Genomic DNA, 22637 nt, shown 5'->3' on the forward strand with positions numbered 1-22637 from the left:
TTTAAACCAACGATATTTTTTATGTTTTATCAGTTTAAATGCCTCTCTTGTAAACCAGGGTGGATAATTCTCTTAGTTTTGATTTTTTAGGTACATATTGATCAAACAATTTCATAATAATTATACTGTTAAGACAAGCAGATGCGTCATCGACATTTTCAATATCCGTTAATTCAGTCCAGTTCCAGGAATTAATTACAGTGTATAAGCTTAATAGATCAGCTTTCTTATAATTAAATGATACATGAATCTCCAGGATCTCGGATTTGTGTCAAATGCGACGTTTAATGACAACTCTATCATTAGGGCAGGATGGTCATTATCGTTATTCCATCGTTACAGATAATTCACTCCTTAGATGTTACTTCTGAAGTAAAGCAGTGGCGGTTCCTCGGGGTGGGCAGGGTGGGCAATGCCCACCCTATTTGATTGTTTACGATACGAAGTAAAATATTGATTTTTTTCTTTTTTAAAATATTTTATATGTATACACAAATAATTATCGTCATAAACATCATTTAAGCCAATGAATTTTCTTCATTATATTTATAAGTATGCCGCAGTTTCCGCAATTGAGAAATTGCAGTTGCAAAAAAGTGCGTCAGATCTCGGCATTATACGGTTCATGTGAGGATGGGCTAGGCTAGTCCACCCTGGTCCACCCTCTTGATTGTAAGCAACGACATACGTTCGGTTTTCTATGTACATGATTGAGAGTAAAGAATTCGAAACGCACGTCTTTGCATATTCGTGTTTTCGTGCTTCAAGCGGGGCAGGACGCCCTGGCGTCAACGTATATCTCAAACGCTGCAGAATCGGATCTCTGATATTCGATTCAAGGATTCAATAATTAATTTCGATTTTTTTACTTCTTTTGTATTGTAAAAGTATAGAGATAATTATTTTTGTTACTCCATTGAAATCTGGGTAAGGTGGTAAGAAAAATAATGTTATGCGAAAATTCTTGAATACTATTGTTATAGAAAAGAGCAACACCATAATAATTAATAAATACTTTTTCATATAAAATGAAAACTTGTAATAACCATATTCTTTCTTGTATTATAACACCGTATAAACTTTATAATGAATTATAAATTTAAAAATCCGAATAACCAATGATGAGAATAAGTAATACGTTTATTATTGCAGGACGTATGTGACATGTGTATTTTTTTATTATTACATATGCATTTTTGTTTCATACAGTGAATCAGGCGCGGATCCAGGGGGGGGGCAATGGGTGCAATTGCCCCCCCCTGACACACGACCGAGGTACTTTATTTTGACCAATTTCAAAATTTTGAAATCATATTTCATTTTGTAAATACAGTACAACCTCTATAATCCGAACTCACGATTGTCTCAACATCCAGTAATCCGAACAGAGGCTATTTGAAGTCGATGCCTCTTTAATCCGAACAAAAACTCTGCAATCCGAACTGAACTTGAAAACATGCATCTACTTCCAAAAATGACGCAAGATCTTTCTGCATAATATGTTGTATGGAATATTTTGAAATTTTTAAAAATTGCGATATTTCAAAGCACTAAATTAATTAACTAATTCTGGAGAAACGGATGAAGTTATCGGAGACCCGAAATCTACAAGAGAAAGTATTTGGTTAAATTTCGAAAATCGTCGAAAATGGGTCGAAATTTGCATGAGAAAAATTTCATTTTTGAAAAATTTTCCTAAAAATTCTGAAAAAATTCAGGGATATATATCCCGACGTGCTGATTCCAAAAATATACCATGTTTATGGTAACGGAGCAATATTTTCGGAAAATTCGCTGTGAAATTCGAATTTTTCGAAATTTTTAAAAATTGCGATATTTCAACTGGACGATTCTGGAAAAATGGTTTAAGTTATCGAAGAAATGAAGCCAGAAGTGACTTCTGAGGTCCAAAATCTACAAGAAAATATATTTAGTTAAATTTCGAAAATCGTCGAGAATGGGTCGAAATTTGCATAATGGAGGTAATACGAATCCATAATAGAAAATTTCATTTTTGAAAAATTCATCTAAAAATTCTGAAAAATTTCAGGGTATAGATCCCGGGGTATTTATTCCAAAAAGATAGCGTGTTTATGGTCACGCAGTAATATTTTTTTAGTATGTATCTATTATCCATTGTTGCTTAAGAATTCTTTAATTTTTGTTTAATAAAATTTAGGTTTATTTCTTGAAGTTTGTTTTCAGTTGTGTATGAAGTTGTTATTCAATTCCCTTTCAGATTTTTGCGAAAATTGCTGATCCGAACAAATCGTTAATCCGAACACACCTTTTTCCCAATTAGGAATTAGGATTATAGAGGTTCTACTGTACACTATACGTGTAATGAAAAGAACCAAATGTCACCCATGTTATGTGAAAAAGAGTATACTAGCTAAAATTTTATAAATTTTTTTGTTTATAACGAATTTCTGGTAGTTAGGTAAAATCACACAAAAATTGCCCCCCCCCCCTGAACGAAATCCTGTATCCGCGCCTGCAGTGAATGCTTTGTTAACTGTAGCAGAGTCAACGAAAGTTAAATATGCGCTTAATTTATAATTTAATTCAGACTGTCCGCACAGGTTTGTTATGCGTTTCGGTCTAGGATGGGCAAATCCACCCTGAAAATCGGAAGCACTCGGCATGGTTCGTCCTCGTCGGAGACACGAGGACACGACTCAATTGAATTCAGTCAGATCAGAAACTGCATTCTGGATAGTGGATTTAATTATAAAATGTAGCTTATTCAAATTACCAAAGTGTTAGGCGGGTACCAAAGTAGGTAATTTTTAGCAATTTTTTTAATAGCAAGTCCGACTGTAAGCTGTGCAAATAATATTAGAGAGGTGGTAAAGAAGGTATTAAAGACATTGAGTTTTTGTTTTTAATAAATAAATTCAGTAGCATGGAACTTGATGTTTATGAATTATTTGTTTATAAATTAAGATCATGTCTCAAAATGAAACAATTAGTCATCACAAACTCTCGTGGCAGTATTAAACGCTTGAATCAAAATTCGAACAATAAATATTACCTATTGGCTGATCGGTAGTGAAACAACAAACAAAACTGTTGGAATTGTCTGTTATTTAACATATAATTAAATTACGAACACTTCAGAATTCCACAAGAAGAACGATATAAAATATATCGCTACTACTTTACAATAATATGACCAATCTGAATAAACGAAAATTAGGTAGGTACTTGGAAAACGAAGTGAAATCACAGAAAATTCTCTTAAATTCGGCGTTTATTCGACATGATAATTTTCTTGGTTACACAAAAACATACATTTCGGGGACAAGATGAATCGCAAATTTCTCTTAAAGTAAATTCGATTTAAAAAGTTTTTGGAGGAGTCTTTGGTAATTAGTGGTGTTTCTAAAACCAATCAGAACGATCATTTTGAAATTATTTTTATTTTATTTGTTATTGTTAACGTTGTTAGTATTTTGAGAATTTATTTTTTGTTTCATTTGGCATTTTTAGTTTTGTTTTTACAATAATTTTATTGCTTCTTTTTCTAAGTGTAGCTTATCTCAAAGGTACAAATTTAACGTTTTCTCGTCATGTTATTTCAAAATCTTTACATGTTGGGATAATTATTTGAGTTTATAGTTCTATAAATTCCTAACAAAACCATTTATGTGCTGAACCTTTTTTTGCTCCTCTTTCCTCTTCTAGAAAGAGTCTTCGACGTTCTAGTTGGTTCTTGCTGAACGACATTGTAAGTAATATTTTTAAAATAATATATATGTAATATACATAAAATATTTGCTATATTATATTGATTGACATGCAGCACCAAAACAAAAACACCTTCTCACAAAGATGATTAATTATATATATATATATATTTCTACAGCGATCCTTTTGGGGAACTAAAAATGAAATTGCTTATTTTGCCAGTTAATTAATTAATTTATTCATATTAAGTATTTTTTTATTGTAAAAGGCTTCAAAAATAAGATTTTAGACAGAAATAAGAACAATTGGCATTTTGGGGAACTCGTGTGGTTCTTGTCTTTGCTAGAGGTATATATGTGACCATACAGGTCCAGACATCCCATACCTTGATTGAAATAAAGAAAAATGGGATAACGCATACACTGAAAGTTAGTAGTATTATAAAGAATATTTAACAATACTTATTAAAGTGTTTATGTCCGATTGCTCTATAAATGTTACTTTATTTTATAATTTAGCGGCCGTAATGTGGTACTTTATGGTACTAGTACAATAAAGACAACTTTATTTTACACTTGTTTTTATTAAAGTTTTCGTGAATACAATCAAACTTATTAACTAAAATAATCTAGGCATGATCGCAATGTTTAATATTTACAACATAACTAGTACCAGGAAACGTATAGTTCATCACTGCTTCTATTATTGCTTCTGATTTTCCACAACTGAACATATCTTCAGCAACATTTTTTTCCGAAAGATTTTTGCCTAGAGTTTTTTCCGCAACGTTAATTTTAGCAGTTTCATCAATATACCCCTCCGCTACAGTTGATGAAGGCCAGCCCCCATGTCTTTTCATACGAGGAAAGCTCTGTAGTGAAATACGCCAAAATACTCTCTTCCGACGTTGATTTAACGTTCTTTTTAGAGCACCACTTCCGATAAACGTTGTAAGTTTCTTCGTATGAATGTCTCGATTTTGCTGGTAGTAAAGACTCTTTAACACTCCTAGCAATCTCTGTTATCTCACTTTCTGCTTGGTTCGATCTACTAGCTTGCATTTTTCAACTTTAAACGCAAACAGCAAAAATCAATAGTAATTTACGCAACTAGTTCGGGATAGCCTGCTTCCCGCATGAACGCTTGTTTGAGGCACGACCGAAGGGAGTGCCGCATTTGCGTGAATGCGGGAAGCAGGCTCACGAACGTGTTGTGTACAATATTTTTTGCGACGAATAAACCTTTAAACTGAAGAGATTAACTGTGAGTTATTTATAAACAACGCCATTGACAGCGTCGTCAACACGTCACAATGTTGACACTACCCGAGTATTTTAAGGTTACCATGGCAACGGGAAGTTAAATGCACGTGTGCGGGAAGTTCGACCTCCCGCACTCTGGTGATTGCGCGAAAGCTATCAAAAAAGGTCATGAGTGCAAAAAAATAATTTTCACTTGTGTAAACAGACAATGGGTTACTGTAGTAACAATGAAAAAGTAGACTAGATTTTCAGAAATTTATTTTGCAATTGGTTTTCCTTATTTTTTATTTTTATCAACTCGGTCGCTACGCTCCCTCGTCTACTAAAATCGGCTTGTCAATAAAGACCTGGTTTATGTACTATTATGTGTTACATAAATAGCTATTATAATAAATTAAAAGAATAATATAAAATTGACGTGTAACACAACGGAGGTAATGTCACTGGTTTTTGTTAATGAAAGTAGTAACTGAATGTATGTATTTCAAAAAGCAGCACAGAAAATGTATGTTTCTCACGCCGAAACGGCCTCGCTGACATGCAAAGAGTTATTTTCGGCACTTGATACATAAATAACTATATAAATTAATGTTTATTACTAGATTAAGGTGTTCTGAGTACACAAATAGTATTAAAGTGAAACTGATCAAAAGTACAGATACAAACTTGTTGTTTAGTAGGGCAGTTTTGTTCACATAATTAATAAGACGTCTTTTGTATGCCTGAATAGCTTAAATAATAATCATTCATAGATGCATGAAGTAAAGATACATTTAATGATTTCTGCAACCCAATGTTGAAGTGTGATAGACTTATTTCTAGGAAATCGAAATTACATTTTTCCAATTTTTAGCGCTTCCGGCGGTGGCTGTTTCACCCCTCTACCCGTAAGGGTATCCGGAGCCACCCCCTCCCTTGAACATAGGGTAGCCAAATCATTCATTCTCTAGACATTCATTCGTAATCATGCATTCACTGAAGATTCATTCAGTAGTCATTTACTCATTAACATTCAGTCAGTCAGCATTCATTTCATTCACTCTCAACATTGAGAGACATGCTTATTCATTTCACTTATCACTTGTCAATAAATCACTTAGTTACTGGTTCGCTGGTCTCATTCCTTTATACGACGTTCGACACCAATCATAGACTGTATTAGTACAGTTGAAAATATTTTGATTGCTTCATCATAGCTACCACCTGTGGCTACCACAGTAATCTATTGGTCACACATTTTGGTATAAGAGCACTAATACTAGCTTCTCTCTTCTAGCACAACCACTTTTGTCAGCAATTTTTCGAATTCCGATATAATCATTTATTTAAAGTAGTCCAGTAATCAGTAACTACTACGAAGCTTGAGGTGTAGTTCCCTCTGCCACACAGAATAATTCTTCCTTTTTGAACAAATTTTATTACAAGTCGTCGCCGTTCCAAGACTTCTGCTATTCACATGCTGCGTTTTAGGGTCTTCGCCACCTATAAAATGTACACACTTTATAACAGCAAACTGGATTCACGAAGTGGTAAATGCGTAGCTCTTAGGCACATTATTATTATTACCTCTAAGTGCTACAGAACTGCTGATCCGAGCTTCTTGTGTGTAACTCGAACATAACCATTTCTACAATCAACCAAATATATCTACTACAAACGTTTCATTGCAGTGATTATTAAATTGGCATTTTATTTTAGACATAGTGGTATTCCATTATTATTTACTGTTTTTTACTGTAAGCAGATATAGATTCAATGATAATCAGTTTGGTCAAAACACAGTTAAAGTTAGGTTATAGTTGTGACAGATTCAATGACCTCGACCACGGACTTCGACTTTACCTACGTTAGTGGGTATTATTGTGATGATAATGACAATCAGTGGCGGCTGGTGGGTCAAAATTTCGGGTCGGCCAAATATTTTGAGTCTACACCTTGGTGTTATATATTTTCGTAATGTATGGCTGCTACTCATTAACCACTGACATTTTACGTGCCAGCATGGGCGCCCATAGGGGGGGCCAAGGCCCCCCCTGAGATTCTGCGTCAATTTCCTTTTTATTTGTCAAAATTAAACTTCAGCACATTTATAAGAGTAGGTACATGCCCTACACTTTCAGTTTTATTGCCACACAAACACAAAAATGTGACAAACTTAGACCATCTGGTTTTGAAACCCTCTGTTCGGCCCAGATTTGCCTGGAAACATCATAAATCTATTCTTTTTAACCGGCACTGAATTATGGGTTGTTTCGTTATTTGCTTTTTACAGTTATTACAAGAGCAAACATTTTATTGCTAACGTTTACGTCCAAAAATTCATTCCGTTTTCACTTTTTATCTGTGGTGAAGTGACGTGTAAAGACGAACAGTTGTTAAACCGGCGTTTTGTTGACTATAATTTTTATTATTTATTTATTTCAAAATTCAAGCGTAAGTACTCTTGATTAAATGTCTGTTTAAATTTTAAAGTTAATATTTTATTTAAAAAGAGAGAAATATGGATATTTGAAATTTCTTCAAGAAAAAAATTACAAATACTGATGATCATACTTCAGCTAATAAGAAGTATAAAATAAGTGGTGTTATTTATTACTACTGATGGCGGTTTTTCAGAGTAGCCATCGACTTCGAGTGGAAATTTCGGTTGCTCCAGAACTGTTTCACCAGTGGGCGTGCGAACTACAACACAGATAGCATAGAAAATTATTTTGGCACTTTTATTCCATACCTGGATCATTTCATTCTTTCCTTAACGACACGATTTTCCGAAACAAAAGTGTCATCATACTCATTATTTTCTTTACATCCAAAGAATATACATAACTTAAAACGAAGTTGCCTTAAAGGGTTGGGCGAATTTTACACCACTGACAATTTTTATCGGACGAAATCCAAAATTGGCAGGATTTTGTAAAAATAAAAAACCTTGACAGTAGTATTTGAGAGAGAGAGAATTAATGCCGAAGAAATATCTGTTGGTAGAGTAACTGACGATTTTGGCCAAGAAAAAAGGAATTAGCAATTTGTTTTTGATTAATTTTATATTTTTATAACTTTTTAATTTTAATATTTTACACTGTTTTGTTAATAATACGAATAATGATGTTGTAGGGTTATTTGCGATAGATTTGATTAAAGTAGTTGATGATTAAAATATATATTTATAATAGTAAAGATTTCTATCATTATATTATTTATACATATATACAAGAACAGAGTATATTACAAAAATTTCAGGGTGGCCCCCCCTGAGAAAGGTTTCTATGGGCGCCCATGCGTGCCAGGATGTACAAAACATCTCAAATGTTTCGACCTGTTAAAATAATTTTTTATAGGAAATTGACAATGTCAGTTTGATTCTAAATACTATTAATCCTGAATTCTACTTGTGCTGCTTTATCATTAATTGAGAACCACCGAAAACATTATTTTTACTGAGTTCCCCGTCGACCGGCGGCTATAAGGCTTGCCGACCCCGGACATCCACAATTAAATAATAATAATTAAATAATGACATGCAGTTAAAAAATATAAAAAAAAGTAATAATAAAAGTACCAACTGTTAACTATCTTCATTTACATTTATTTTTTTTTTAATGTATATGACAAATTATCAAATAAATTAATTGAATAATTGAAAAATTAAAATGATTTAAAACTTTAAATTCGTTTCTGAAATATCTGAAAACGCTTAGATGCTAAAAATACAGAAAAAGCGCATTTATGTTGTAGCTAAGTTATGTACGAAAAATAAAATTTTAGATAATTTAATGTAATTTTTTTCGTTTATTATTCATACACAGGAAAATGTATTAAATCGACAATTATTATTAAAAAAAAATAGTATGCACTGAAGAACATCGAAGCCGTTGTTTTGTAATTTGGTTAGCTATCTTAAATATTAAGCGTTTTAAAAACTAAATTCGCGTTGCTGGGTACGGCGAAGGAGGATTTCGCCGGACCTGGCACAACATACGTTCCGCCAGGTCTTTGTCTACTACAGTGTGCTAGACAAAGAGAACGATGAAACCGTAAGCTGCTACGAAGTCGAAACATCGAGCATAATGGATTCCTGGATACGGCGTATCGAAATCTCGCCGGCAAAGCGTGTTTATCAGCATTTAAAATTAGCAACAAATGCTTTATTTTGTACCTACAATATAATAAAATATATTTTTAATATATATGATCTATCCTAACGTACATTCAAACTTTATTTCTTTTTTTATTTTCTAATTTCAATGCTTACTAAGTATTTTAAAATGACTGGTACGGCGTGGCCGACCCTGCCGCCCCTGACCAGCCGCCCCTGATGACAATGATGGACGAATTATAGATAAGATGCGATGTGATGATGAGAAAATATGGAATTCTTCCATTCCTAGATTTGACCTGACATTGCGTGAATTACAAATCAGATGAAGCACTTAAATCCCCAGGCCAGTGTTAAAAATATCCACTGTATAAATTTGAATAGAATACTAATACTAATAATAACAGCACTGCATTTTCAAATTTTTGAGAACATAGGGTAAACAGTTCTCCACACTTTGCTAAAATCTAAAATTGAATAAAAGTACGAAGTTTAGCATTTGTAAAGTACGGCGTTTCTTCACATTCATTGAATTAAATAAATAGTGCGGCGTTCATCCTTCATAAAACATGGTGTGTTGCTACAGTGCTAATATAAAATTGAAACAATTGGTTCTTAGTATATTAATAAGTATTAAGAGCGCTAAGGGAGGTTTTCTGGTCAAAGGCAAAAGTTTGGAGACGCAGCGAAGGGACGTCACCAATTTGTCTGAGATCAGTAAACCTCTTAACTTCGTGATGCATACATAATTTTCTGTACGATCGACAAAATTCTAGCTTGTGTTATCAAATTTGAGATGTTGAAAAAATTCATCACACATCAAAGAAGCCTATTTTCAAATTTTGTCAATGTAGATAGTTTCATCTACAGAGTCATCAAAATTGATTGAGAGAGTTGGTAAACCTGAACTTGAATAATTTGTTTGTATTGATGAGGCTGATACGTGTTTAAACTCCACATTAATTTTAATAATAATGAAAAAACTTTCAGAGTTTAAATAATATATTTGTAGTCACTGCTACACGTGTTTCGGTACACAGTACCGTCTTCAGGCAGAAGAGAAACTAGTTTTTTCATTATTATTAAAATTGAATAATTTGGTTTATTAAGTTGTATAAAAATATTAGCTGTCAGATTTGAAGTTTCAAGTTTCAAATTTCAAAACTCAGTGGCGTCTTTTTTCGACTTTTTTTTTGGTAAAAACATTAGTTGTCAGATTTGAAGTTTCTAATTTTTGTCACGTCACTGAATTCATTGCCATATAACCTTAAACAAATCTGTCATAAGGTTGACAAACTTCACGACAAAAACAGGGGGTACCAACTCTCTCAATCAATTTTGATGACCCTGTATAGTAACCAGTAGACAAGACTTACTGCCGTTGAAACATACCGTACAAGTGATCAAAAAATAAATATTAACGTATACAATAGCTATTTGTTTAACAAGTCTGGGAAATGCAATTTTGAAAATGCGAGAAATTTACGAGCATTTCCAAAACATTTTCAAGACGTGTAAAATACAAAATTTTGTGGGCCAATATTTTAATATAATAATTTACTCCAAAGATTTATGTTGAAATACGTAACGTTTATTATGTCTGATAAAAAAAATGTTTAGAAACCTTTTGAAATTTAAATTGTAATGTCAAAATTTCGTGACGCCGCAAGTCTTTTTTTTAATTCACAGGCATTTTATAGGTAAAAAAGTAAAGACTTGATCGTAATTGTTAATATTTACTATAATTCATAATCACCAAGCAGTCTCATCCTCATCTGTATTCTGTAGTCATGGATTCAGCCTCGTCGGGAGTGCCAGTGCATTCTATGACCAGTGCACATTATAAGATACGTCAAAGTGGCAGCTCTAAATTTAATGTCACGTTTGGAAGTCTAATAATATCAAAAGCGATTTTCCAGCCGGAAAGGAGCATTGTAAATAGCTAAGTTAAAAATGACGGCGTCCCACAAAAGCAATAAGTATACCTACCAATCTAAACCTATGCTGCCAAACATCGATATTGTCGCCAAGGATGATAAGTTACAATCTATGGAGATTAAATTACCAAAACATATTGGAGTCAGTTAATGAACGGAATGACAAACTTGGAAATAAGCTGCATGTAGGCACATTTAGAACATGGGCAACTACCATGGTGGAATCATCTTCAAAAGATGAATAAGGACGGACAAGTTAATAGTTATTTACATTCGAGTAGCTGTAAGTGTTATTTTACGGCGCGACAGCTTTGTTTGCCGCCTGAGCCGAAGGCGAAGGCGGCATTAGCTGGAGCGCCGTAAAATACTTACAGCACGAGATTTGTATTACGTTTTTTCGCCGATTAAGATTTAATTGATAGTATTATTATTAATAAAATTAAGTAATAACTTTCAAATCAAATGGCATGTGTTGAACATAGTAGGTCATGATACAAACAATCGCGCATCAGAAGTAAGGAAATTTGACAGGTCTTATTTTGAGAGCGAATTGTTTGTTTGATTTTCCAAATTTCAATTATTCTAAACTAAAAAGAATAAAAAATGAGTGAAAGTGACGATGATCTAAATTTAACACCACCGGAAATAAAAGAAATGGCGGAGAAAATATCGTCTGAGTTGCTTCCTCAAAAATCCAAAGAAAGATATGAGGCCCAATATAAAGCTTTCAAGAAATGGTGCGAATTAAAGAAAATCAAAGTGTATTCGGAAAATGTTATGGTTGCATATTTTTCGGAACTAGTACAAGACAACAAGAAATCTTTATGGTCAATTTATTCCATGCTGAAGGCCTGTATTTTGTTGTACGATAATATCGAGATTGCCAAATATTCAAAACTTATTTCATATTTAAAGCGGAAAACAGAAACTCATAAACCAAAAAAAAGCAAAATATTAGACGAAGATAATATTTCAAATTTCATCAAACAAGCACCAGACGAAAATTATTTATTAATGAAAGTAAGTACACATTTAGCAACTTTTAATAATAATGCTGGGAATTCACACTTACATTTTATTTTAGGTCGCCCTAATAATAGGAATATCCGGCTCTTGTAGAAGAGAAGAGTTGTATAAGATGGTCCTCAATGATATCCAACAAAAGGACGATATTTTAATATTTAAAATTCCAATCACAAAAACAAAAATATCGCGTTCATTTGTAATAACAAACACAGAATGGATTGAAATTATTAAAAAATACTTAAATATTAGGAGCCATGTATTGAAAATTAAAGATCGTTTATTCTTGCGATACGAAAAAGGTAAATGCGTAAGCTCACCAATGGGAATCAATACAATTGGTCAAATACCAGCAAAAATCGCTGAATTTCTTAAGTTAGAGTGTCCAAAAGACTACAGTGGACATTGCTTCAGGAGAAGTTCTGCCACTCTGCTTGTAAATAGAGGAGCTGACATATTATCATTGAAGAGACATGCAGGGTGGAAAAGTTCGAGTGTAGCAGAGGGGTATGTCGAAGAATCTTTAAAAAGAAAGATTCAAGTTGCCGATATGATGTCACAGCATGGTCCTTCCACATCCAAAACGCCTAACGTGACCCCACTACAGATTGATTTTCACAATCCAATAATTGCTCCACCACCAAGAATTGAAATTGACAGTAATCAGACATCTTCAATTCAAGCAAATCAGTTAATACCAGGTTTATTTTCCATGGTGCAAAATTCAACAATAAATGCAAATATTTATAACAATTGTAACTTAAATAAGTAAAATGTTTTGTTAACTTGTTAGTAGTTTTTAGCTGTTTGAATAAATGGACACATTTTTGAGGTTAGAGAATTTATTACCATAATTAATTTTATTTTATTTCAATGAGCATAGGATCATTAAATCTTCAAATGTTGAATTAGTTTTCTCATGCATTAACACTAAGAGGATTTCGGATGGATCAAAACAAAATTGGGGATCTAGAAAATGAGAATTGAGGTTATGGAAAGCGAAAGTTGCATTTTATTCACTTACGTTTTTATTTTAATATCATTTATACTTTTCTTATTAGTTATTGACTGCAATTTTGTCAATTAAGCGGCCCATTTTATGCTTTAAATGGTTTAACACCTAAAAGAAAATTATTTGACAGTTTTTGAAACTTCGAACTTCCAATAATGAATAATAGATGGCGCTTCACCAAAATTTTTTTTTTATTTTGATTTTTATATAAAAAAATTCATCTTGAATAATAAAATAACTTATGTAAATCATACACTGGTGTGTAATCTTTATTATGGCCTGGCTGGTTTTTTTTCTAAATACTCCTGAAAGGCCAGTGTTTTTTGATGTTTTTCCCGCATTGCTGGAGCTTTTACTGCTTTTACACACTACTTGTGTAAAAAGCAAGTTACGATTGGTCTATCTGCGATTGTAAAGTGAACTTCAAAATTCATGAGGCGAAAAACACATAATGGCTGGCTAGATCGCAAATCAACAGAGACAAAAGAAAGCAATCACAATTTGGGTCAACAAAATAAATTTTGAACATAAATAAAGGAAGCACCTTGGACGAAGCAAAGAAATTGGCGAGTAACGAGTAATAACAAAGAACGGACTAATTTTGTACATAAAATTTAATATTTCGTCACCTTAGAACTGGTTTGCCGCATATCCAAATCGCGTCCGAGGGATTTTCGCCTCTACTGCTTGGTGCAGATTTGCCGCATGTCGCACTTGGGCGAAGCGAAACATAGTTTAGATTCAGTGCTGATTTGCCGCATGTCCAAGCAGAAATCGATACAGTACCGTTATCCGTTTTTACGTACTTCCTTGCTGTTTTGCTTTTCAGCGTTAGGTTTGGGGTTGGGAAAGAAATCGTATTCAACTTCACGCGCAGAACAATAAGAATAATGTGAAATCAATAAAAAAGAGACTTCACAATTTTGATGAATCTGAAAATTAAAAAAAACAACTGTAAGTTGTGCAACTCTTTTTCTGTTGTTATAGATGTTACAAATATTTTCGATTTTTTTTTTAAGAAAGATTGAGTTTCAAATTATTAGATTCGAAATTTTACAAATTTAAATTTCAAATAGATTTGTTGCTCGTTAAACAAATAATTTAATTTTTTACTTAACAGTAACATTTTTATTTAATGATTTCTCGGAAATGATTGAACTTATTTTCTCAAAAATTTTAGTCAACAAAATTCATAATGCTGCATACCTATATTCGTATTTGTGGAAATGATATTTCCACATCAATAATTACAGATAATAATAGATACATTTTTCAGAGATAATTAAGATTAAGATTTCTTAATCAACTTCACGCGCAGAACAAGAAATACGGCAAGGACTCATAATGTTGAAATAAATGAAAAATTGAAACGATATTAGAAATCTCGTGGTGAAGTAGTTAACTAAGTATAACGAACAATGAATGTTAAGTTATTGATGTTTTGATTCGATTTTTTCTAAATATTTTTAAAATAAAGAGATTTATTTTTCTTTATTTTTATATAAAATCTACATTTGATAAAACTCATTGCAGTCATTCATTTTTCCTAAAAACTGTAGAATCCAAATATTGCATTGTTAATTTCCATTGTTAAATGGTGAATTGTGAACGAAATACGGAGTACCAAATTTAAATGTGTTTTACAGAAAGGAACTATTTTTACAAAGGATAATAAAATATTTTCTTTGCATTGGCGGAGTAAAGGCGGCTCGTTGACTCGCTGCAGTCCTACTAAAATTGCAGCTTAATATGTATTTTTTTTTATATAAAATATTCAAACTGATAAAGAACACTCGGGTAAAAATAGGTTGTTGTCTCAAACAATTGGATTCCAGTATTTTATTAGATTACGTGGATATTGACTACAAGTAGCTATTGTCGGGCAACCAGAGAAAATTAGCAGTGATACTGTTTAAAACTGTAAATGCAGTATATTTGGATTTGGAAATAAATCATTCGTTACCATGTCTTATGTATCAGTGACAATTATGTTGACTGCAACCCAAATCTATTTGATTACCCCTAACTCCATCATATCTAGTACTTAATATAGTTATACGCTTTTCAGTTGAAAATGAAAGAATTATTTGTACTGGTAGTTGTAAACAATTGTATAAATATTTCCGTTGGATTCCTTTGCGAACTCTTTGTCAATTATTATTTATGATACTATGGTATGATCCCAAACTGTTTAGAGAAGAAAGGGAGGCTGTGGTGTGCGCACGTAAACTTGTCCTATTTCTTTCCAATACATTAGCTCTAAATATTAGCTCTCTGTCTATCATCTCCTACGTGCGCTTATCATAGACTCCTTTTATCTAAAAAGTATGCAGTATTTCCCGCGCAAACCAGCAGTCAGATCTCTAGATTGCTTGGCCTCGTGATTTGTCACGTATTTTTAAATAACATACAGTTTTCTAAATTTGCTGAAGTACTACTAAACTACAAAAATAAATAAACGGGTAAATTATATTCTCAAATTATAACTCCGAATTAAACATGCCGTGAACCCTACTAAGTATAAATTAAACGTCATTGTTTGCTAACTACATAATTGATTAAACTTATTATTTTAATAAGGTAAGGTATTAAACTAGACAGAGACGTGAATACTTTTTTTTACTAATTTTAATAATTCTTATAAATGAGTAGATACTTAATAATAAAGCAATACATATTGTTATACGCAAAAAATGTATTTGCATCTTTTTGCATAAACTTCCTGCACTTATAATTTATGAACAGTATTTTGGACGATGCTCAATTAATTGATAAATAATAGTATGTTGATGTAAAAAGAGTATCATTACATTACTTCAAATTCTTTTAACTTTCTTTATGTCGTATATCCTGGTTCCAAAATCTCAAGAAATTAGGGTTATGGTAATTTAATTCAATCTGGGTGCTTAGGGTAAAAACTCAATAAACAACAAATGAAAAAGTATGTTATTTTTAAAAATCATATAACATTTATTGCTGTAAAAGTTGGAGATGACGTTATATGATGGGGAGGATGATTACAAATGTTGGCCAGCGTTTTATCAACTGGAAACGAGAGACCTATGTTTTCGTATTATAGGAGTCATGAAACGTTGAGAAGCCATAAAAGTAGCCAGTCGCCCGATGAACTTGATTACAATAGTTCCTTAGCTTACGCTCGAGACATAAAAAAAAAATTGGTCTAAAGAGTTTCGACAGTACTTCCCTCGCTGTCGGAAACGTGACGACTGCATGCCTATTATGTTTTTTTTTTCGCAGTGGATTTCAAAGAATTCGGTTTTGTTGTTTCTGAGTAAATCAGTAAAATAAATTTACGCATTCATTAATTTTTTTGAGTCACCCTGTATATGCAAATCCAAAAAATATGAATGGAGTGATAGATCACAAGTACAGACTCATCATATTTTGTACATTTTAGATATGATTTATTCGGCAAACTTTCGAGCTGACGTCATCAATTTTTTGGAGGGGATAAGCAAATGTATTTTGACTAAACATTTATTATGCTCTTTATAACCTTAAAACATCTGCAAGATTTCAAAGCATTCGGTTTTGCAGTTCATGATTAAATCGAAAAAATAAATTTACGCATTCATTAATTTTTTTGAGTCACCCTGTATATGCAAATCCAAAAAATATGAATGGAGTGATAAATTACAAGTACAGACTCATCATATTTTGTACAGTTTAGATAAGATTTATTCGGCAAACTTTCGAGCTGACGTCATCAAGTTTTTGGAGGGGATAAGCAAATATATTTTGACTAAACATTTATTATGCTCTTTATGACCTTAAAACATCTGCAAGATTTCAGAGCATTCGGTTTTGTAGTTCCTGATTAAATCAATAAAATATATTTACGCATTCATTAATTTTTTTGAGTCACCCTGTATATGCAAATCCAAAAAATATGAATGGAGTGATAGATCACAAGTACAGACTCATCATATTTTGTACATTTTAGATATGATTTATTCCACAAACTTTTGAGCTGACGTCATCAAGTTTTTGGAGGGGGTAAGCAAATATTTTTTGACTAAAGATTTATGATGCTCTTTATAGCCTTAAAACATCTGCAACATTTCAAAGCATTCTGGTTAGCAGATTAAAAATTAAATTTCAAAATGTTGTTTTATAATTTTGATTTTTTTTCCAAAAATCTGGACGTTTCGGGTGAAAAGTCGATTCGGAGTTGTAAACTACATGTGTAGGACTATGTTATTTTATACAATTGAAAACCCATTTACTATGTACAATTTTGAAGTGACGTCATCGCATTAGTGGTGGGGATGATTAGACAAATTTTGGTTAGCGTTTTACCATCTACATGATATTCTTAATATAAGTACAAAATTTCACAACAATCGGTCGAGTACTTTCGGAGATTATCTGTCTAATAAAAATCCGGGACAACAGACGGACAGACGGACGGACAGACGGACAGACGGACGGACAGACGGACAGACGGACAGACGGACGGACAGACGGACAGACGGACAGACGGACAGACAGACAGACAGACGGAAATGGGAGACCTATTTCTTCGTCTTCTAGGGGTCATGAAAGATCGAGAAAACGTAAAAGTAGAGAGTCGGCCGACGGACTCGATTACAATACTTCCTTTGCTTACGCTCGGGAAGTAATAAACAATAACATTTGGATTTAATAGCTTTTGATATCTGGTATACCTAAACAGTGAGTGAATTTTATGCGGCTATTATTACCATTACATATAACCATCCAGTTAAATTAATTGGTAAAAAAATTTACCCATAAATAAGTTATTGTAAAGTTATTTTTATTTACACGCGTATAATTGCACAACAATAATTGTTAGACAAATAGAATGATAAAGAAAGGCAATGTCATATTAAAAAACAAATTACTCGTTTCGATGTAAGGTACCTTATATAAGTTAACAACATACATCTATTTAGTTATTATAGGTAAAATTCTAATACGGAATTTGTTCTTGAAGTAAGTCGTAAATTGTAAATAGCTATAAATTCGGAAATAATTCTTTTTAAAAGATACAAGTCAAAAATGTATTAGGCATGATTGTCAAGAAACATTCCAATTCTGTTTCAAATTTGCAAGCATTTTATGTCAAAAGCTGATTTTTGTAAACGTTCCAGTAATAAATTTCGAAGCAAAATTCACCTAAACAGATTTTGCTTCGAAATTTTAATTTTCATATTACTTTTACAACATTTTAATTTAAAAAATTAAAAATGTATCTATTATTTGTGATTATTGATGTAGAAATATCGTTAATAAAATGTTACTGTTTAGTAAAAAATTAAATTATTTGTTTATCGAACAACAAATCTATTTGAAATTTAAATTTTTAAAATTACGAATCTAATAATTTGAAAATATTTGTAACATCTATAACAACAGAAAAAGAGTTGCACAAATTACAGTTGCTTTTTTTTAATTTCAGATTCATCAAAATTGTTAAGTCTCTTTTTTATTTATTTTACATTATTCTTATTGTTCTGCGCGTGAAGTTGAATACGATTTCTTTCCCAACCCCAAACCTAACGCTGAAAAGCAAAACAGCAAGGAAGTACGTAAAAACGGATAACGGTACTGTATCGATTTCTGCTTGGACATGCGGCAAATCAGCACTGAATCTAAACTATGTTTCGCTTCGCCCAAGTGCGACATGCGGCAAATCTGCACCAAGCAGTAGAGGCGAAAATCCCTCGGACGCGATCTGGATATGCGGCAAACCAGTTCTAAGGTGACGATTTAGTTACGTTTGGACATCAGATGTAATTAATTATTTAACTTGTATTTTGTTAATATACTGTTACGTTCTATTTTTCCGCTAGAGTAGGGAAATTCACAAACAAAAAAAATGAAACTAAACTAAAATTTACTAGTGACCAAATTACAAAACACTGAATCTGGATTTTACTAACATCGAAATAAATTATCTACACCAGCGGTCTTCAAACTGTGTTCCGCGGAACCCTGGGGTTCCGCGCCCCTGTTTCTGGGGTTCTGCCTAAGGTTCCAGCTACTAAAAAATTTAAATTCCAAAATTCCAAGAAAAATGTAAAGGGAAATAAAAAAAATGAAAAATATTTTTTCAGTAAAATGTAAAAATAAATTAATGTTTCTACAACGAAATAGTTTTTAATGTATAAGAAAAAACACTACTACTTCCGTTTATAAAACCTTCCGCGGAATTTCGCAGAAATGCAGTTTCTAAGAAGACAAAACAAATGAGATTTCTGAGAATTATTCGCCAGATTTGCACATGTGCAGCAATTATCGGTTAGTTCTGCACTTCTGCAGTTCGTATGTATTTGCCGTGTGTGAATTACTTGTGAGTACGGATTTTAAATATTGTCTGGAGTATTGATTTGATTATTATTAATTATCATTATACAAAGTACTGTCGTTTGAAAAATAATTGGATTTTCATAATTCTTTATACATTTTACAATAACGTTGTACTTTAATTTTTCTTAGAATGGATAAATGGCTGAAAATTGTAACTTTCAAGCGATCAGAAAGTGATCCAACGATAAGGCCCATTGATCCCTCGACATCAAATGAAGCCAGTACTTCTACATCTGTTCCGGCATCTCAGGATTCATCCATCCCAAGGAAGAAACGAAAATATGATTGCTGAAAAATTAATTAAACCCTGAGTTAAAGACATAATAACATGTAAGCTTGGTGCAAAATATGTTAAGGAAATTGACACCATACCTCTTTCTGATACTACAATCCCAAGACGGATTAAGAAAATGTCATCTTTTTGTGAAGATGAATTAATTTCTCGTTTAAAATCTTCTCCTCATCAATTTACGATGCAATTGGATGAAACAACAGATGTGTGGATTGGCGATTTTGATAGTTTTGGTCCGTTATGTTTGGAATTCTACCATTGAAGAAGATATGCTTTTTTGCAAACCTCTAATAGAGAGAGCTATTGGTGAAAAAATTTTCGAACTATTAAATAAATATATGGAAGACCATGGATTAACTTGGGATCTATGTTCACATATTTGTACAGATGGAGCAAAAGCATTATTGGGCTCAAACAAAGGGGTAGTCTCACGAATAAAAGCAATAGCTCCACACATGCAACATTCTCATTGCTGCCTTCATCGTAATGCACTCGTGGCAAAACGAATACCAAAACTATTAAAAGATGTTTTGGATGAAGTTGTGAAAATTATTAATTTCATTAAATCTAAGGGATTAAACTCAAGATTACTTACGTTGTTATGTGAGGAATTATCTAGTAATCATAAAACCTTGCTTCTACATGCAGAGGTGCGTTGGTTATCGCGAGGGAAAATCTTGAGCCGATTTTTTGAATTAAAAGATGAAGTAAGGATTTATTTGAATGAACGAAAATCTGAGTATGCCCAAAAATTACGTGATCAAAACTGTTTACAATTGGTAGCCTACCTGGCAGACATTTTTGCAATACTGAATAAAATTAATATATCCCTTCAAGGACTCACGGTATATATTATCAAGGTTTCGGACAAAATTAATGCATTACTATTAAAATTAGATATGTGGGAATCAATTATAAGAAAGAATAATGTAGAATGTTTTGTACAACTCAATAATTTTCTAATTGAAAATGAACTAGAATTAGACTACAATGTGAAACTATGTATTTTGGAACATCTTGCCCAGTTAAAAGCCACTTTAAAAGAATATTTTCCAGGCGAAAAAAATGCTCATCATGACTAGATTAAAGACCCATTTAAAAATTATAACAAATCTGATGATTTAGCAATTAAAGAAAAAGAACAGTTAATAGATATTGCTACCGATTCTACTTTGCTGTCAAAACGTGGAGAAGATCTACTTAATTTTTGGCTTAACATTGCAACAGAATATCCAGAAATTTCCAAAAGGGCTACAACAATTTTAATGCCATTTTCCATTACATATTTGTGCGAAAAATCGTTTTCGACGTATGTTGCAATGAAAACTAAGTACAGAAATCGATTAAATGCAGAAAACGAAGTGCGTTTACAGTTAACAACAATAGAACCCGATTTCAGAGTCTTATGTGAAAATACACAAGCACACCCAAGCCATTGAATTGGAGGTGATTTATAGTAAAATAAAGAAATCTTTGTTAAATCTCAATGTTTTTCAATTTACACAAATATCACTGATTTTTTTCCAAAAACTTACGTAAAAAATGTATTAATAATTATTAATCAATATAAAATTAATAAAATATGTGTGTTCATTACAATATCAACTGTAACTAAATGTAAAAATAGTTGCGGACATTAAAAAAACACTTTTTTTCTATATTAACCTATGGGTTCCCAAAAATAATAACACAATCCAAAGGGTTCCACTACTCAAGAACGTTTGAAAACCGCTGGAATAAACGGATATATTGCACCATTGCACCAGACTTGGGTATCGCTCATCCCTTCCATTCAAAACAAGTTATAGCGGAAGACGTCGCATACTCAAGGGCCAGCAAAAAATTGTAATAAAGGCGACGAAAACACGCAGTTGAAAACAGTGGCGTAACCCATAGCTGTAACAGGGTCCATCGGGCGAATGGCAACTTTCCGGTTTTCTCGACGTTTCATGAAGTCTGTACATATATAACTTTATTGTAAATTATAGGGCGTATCATTAAAAAATAACATTCGAAAATTAAATTTGATACTTTTTCAAGGAAGCGGTCTAAATGATTTTAGACCAATTTTTTATTATTTAATTAAAAATATTTGCCAAATATTATGGATATATACAACAATAAGATCCGTAGGTACCTATTTTAGAGGTAGTATTGTAAACGTGAAATATTTCACGCCTTCCATAAATTTGATGAAACTTACTTCAAATTTCTCGCACACATCTGCAGACATAACCTAAGTCCTGAATACACTTTACTCGTCAAAGGTGCAGTAAAAAGATAAAAGTAGAAGAATTGGCAATAATTTATTTTTTCTTTGGGGGATTCTATATCTGTAGACGATGGAAAAAAGAAAAAGCCCTATTTATGACTACTTTACAACCAGTTATGGTCATAAAGGCAAAATGGCAAGCCAATTTTTTTTTTTTAAACTATCGATTTTAATTTAGTTATTACGAGTATAGTTACAAGCTTTTTAAAGTAGCAAAGTAGTATTGGCCTCTTACGGAAAATATCTTCTATCAAAAGTGAGGTTAAAGTAGCTTTCATATGCATTTTTCGAGGAACTGTTGCCTGCTGTTTTATGATTATATGATTATTGATTAGAGTTCAGATTAACTTTAATTAATATGTAGTTAATTTTGTTAGATACCATTGTATCAACAATCGTTTCTAGGAAGTTAAAGTTTTAGTTAAAGTTAATTACAAGTGGTGCAAACGGCCCTAAGCATATAAGTCTAAGTTACTGGATTATTATAACCTTGTCAGTTACTAAAAAAAGAAGTTTGAAAAAAGGCAAAAGTAAGTAAAGTTACAAAATTTAACTCTTATTATTTATTTATTATTGATTGTAATAATATGTAATTACCAATATACAATTTCATGAAATTTTTTCCATGCGACTATTATTACCTGCATTATTCAAGGCATTATTCGAACCGAAATTCACGGTTATCAATTGCATTATTCT

At 32.3% G+C, this 22637-nt stretch overlaps 1 protein-coding gene and 1 long non-coding RNA gene across 2 annotated transcripts in view; both read right to left on the reverse strand.

Annotated features, from left to right (window-relative positions):
• The window catches only part of LOC135125746 (uncharacterized), a 565798-nt gene that overhangs the window by 33679 nt on the left and 509482 nt on the right, over positions 1 to 22637 (reverse strand). The gene's annotated exons all lie outside the window — the stretch shown is intronic.
• On the reverse strand, positions 5194 to 7028 carry LOC135125732 (uncharacterized). Its single transcript, XR_010279942.1, has 2 exons — positions 6519 to 7028; positions 5194 to 6434 (listed from the first exon to the last, which is right to left on the reverse strand). It is a non-coding gene; the product is annotated as an uncharacterized LOC135125732 (long non-coding RNA).

Source organism: Zophobas morio, unplaced genomic scaffold (assembly GCF_036711695.1).
Source record: "Zophobas morio isolate AGI-343-1 ecotype UQ-CSIRO unplaced genomic scaffold, CSIRO_AGI_Zmor_V1 ptg000009l, whole genome shotgun sequence".
Lineage (NCBI taxonomy): Eukaryota > Metazoa > Arthropoda > Insecta > Coleoptera > Tenebrionidae > Zophobas > Zophobas morio.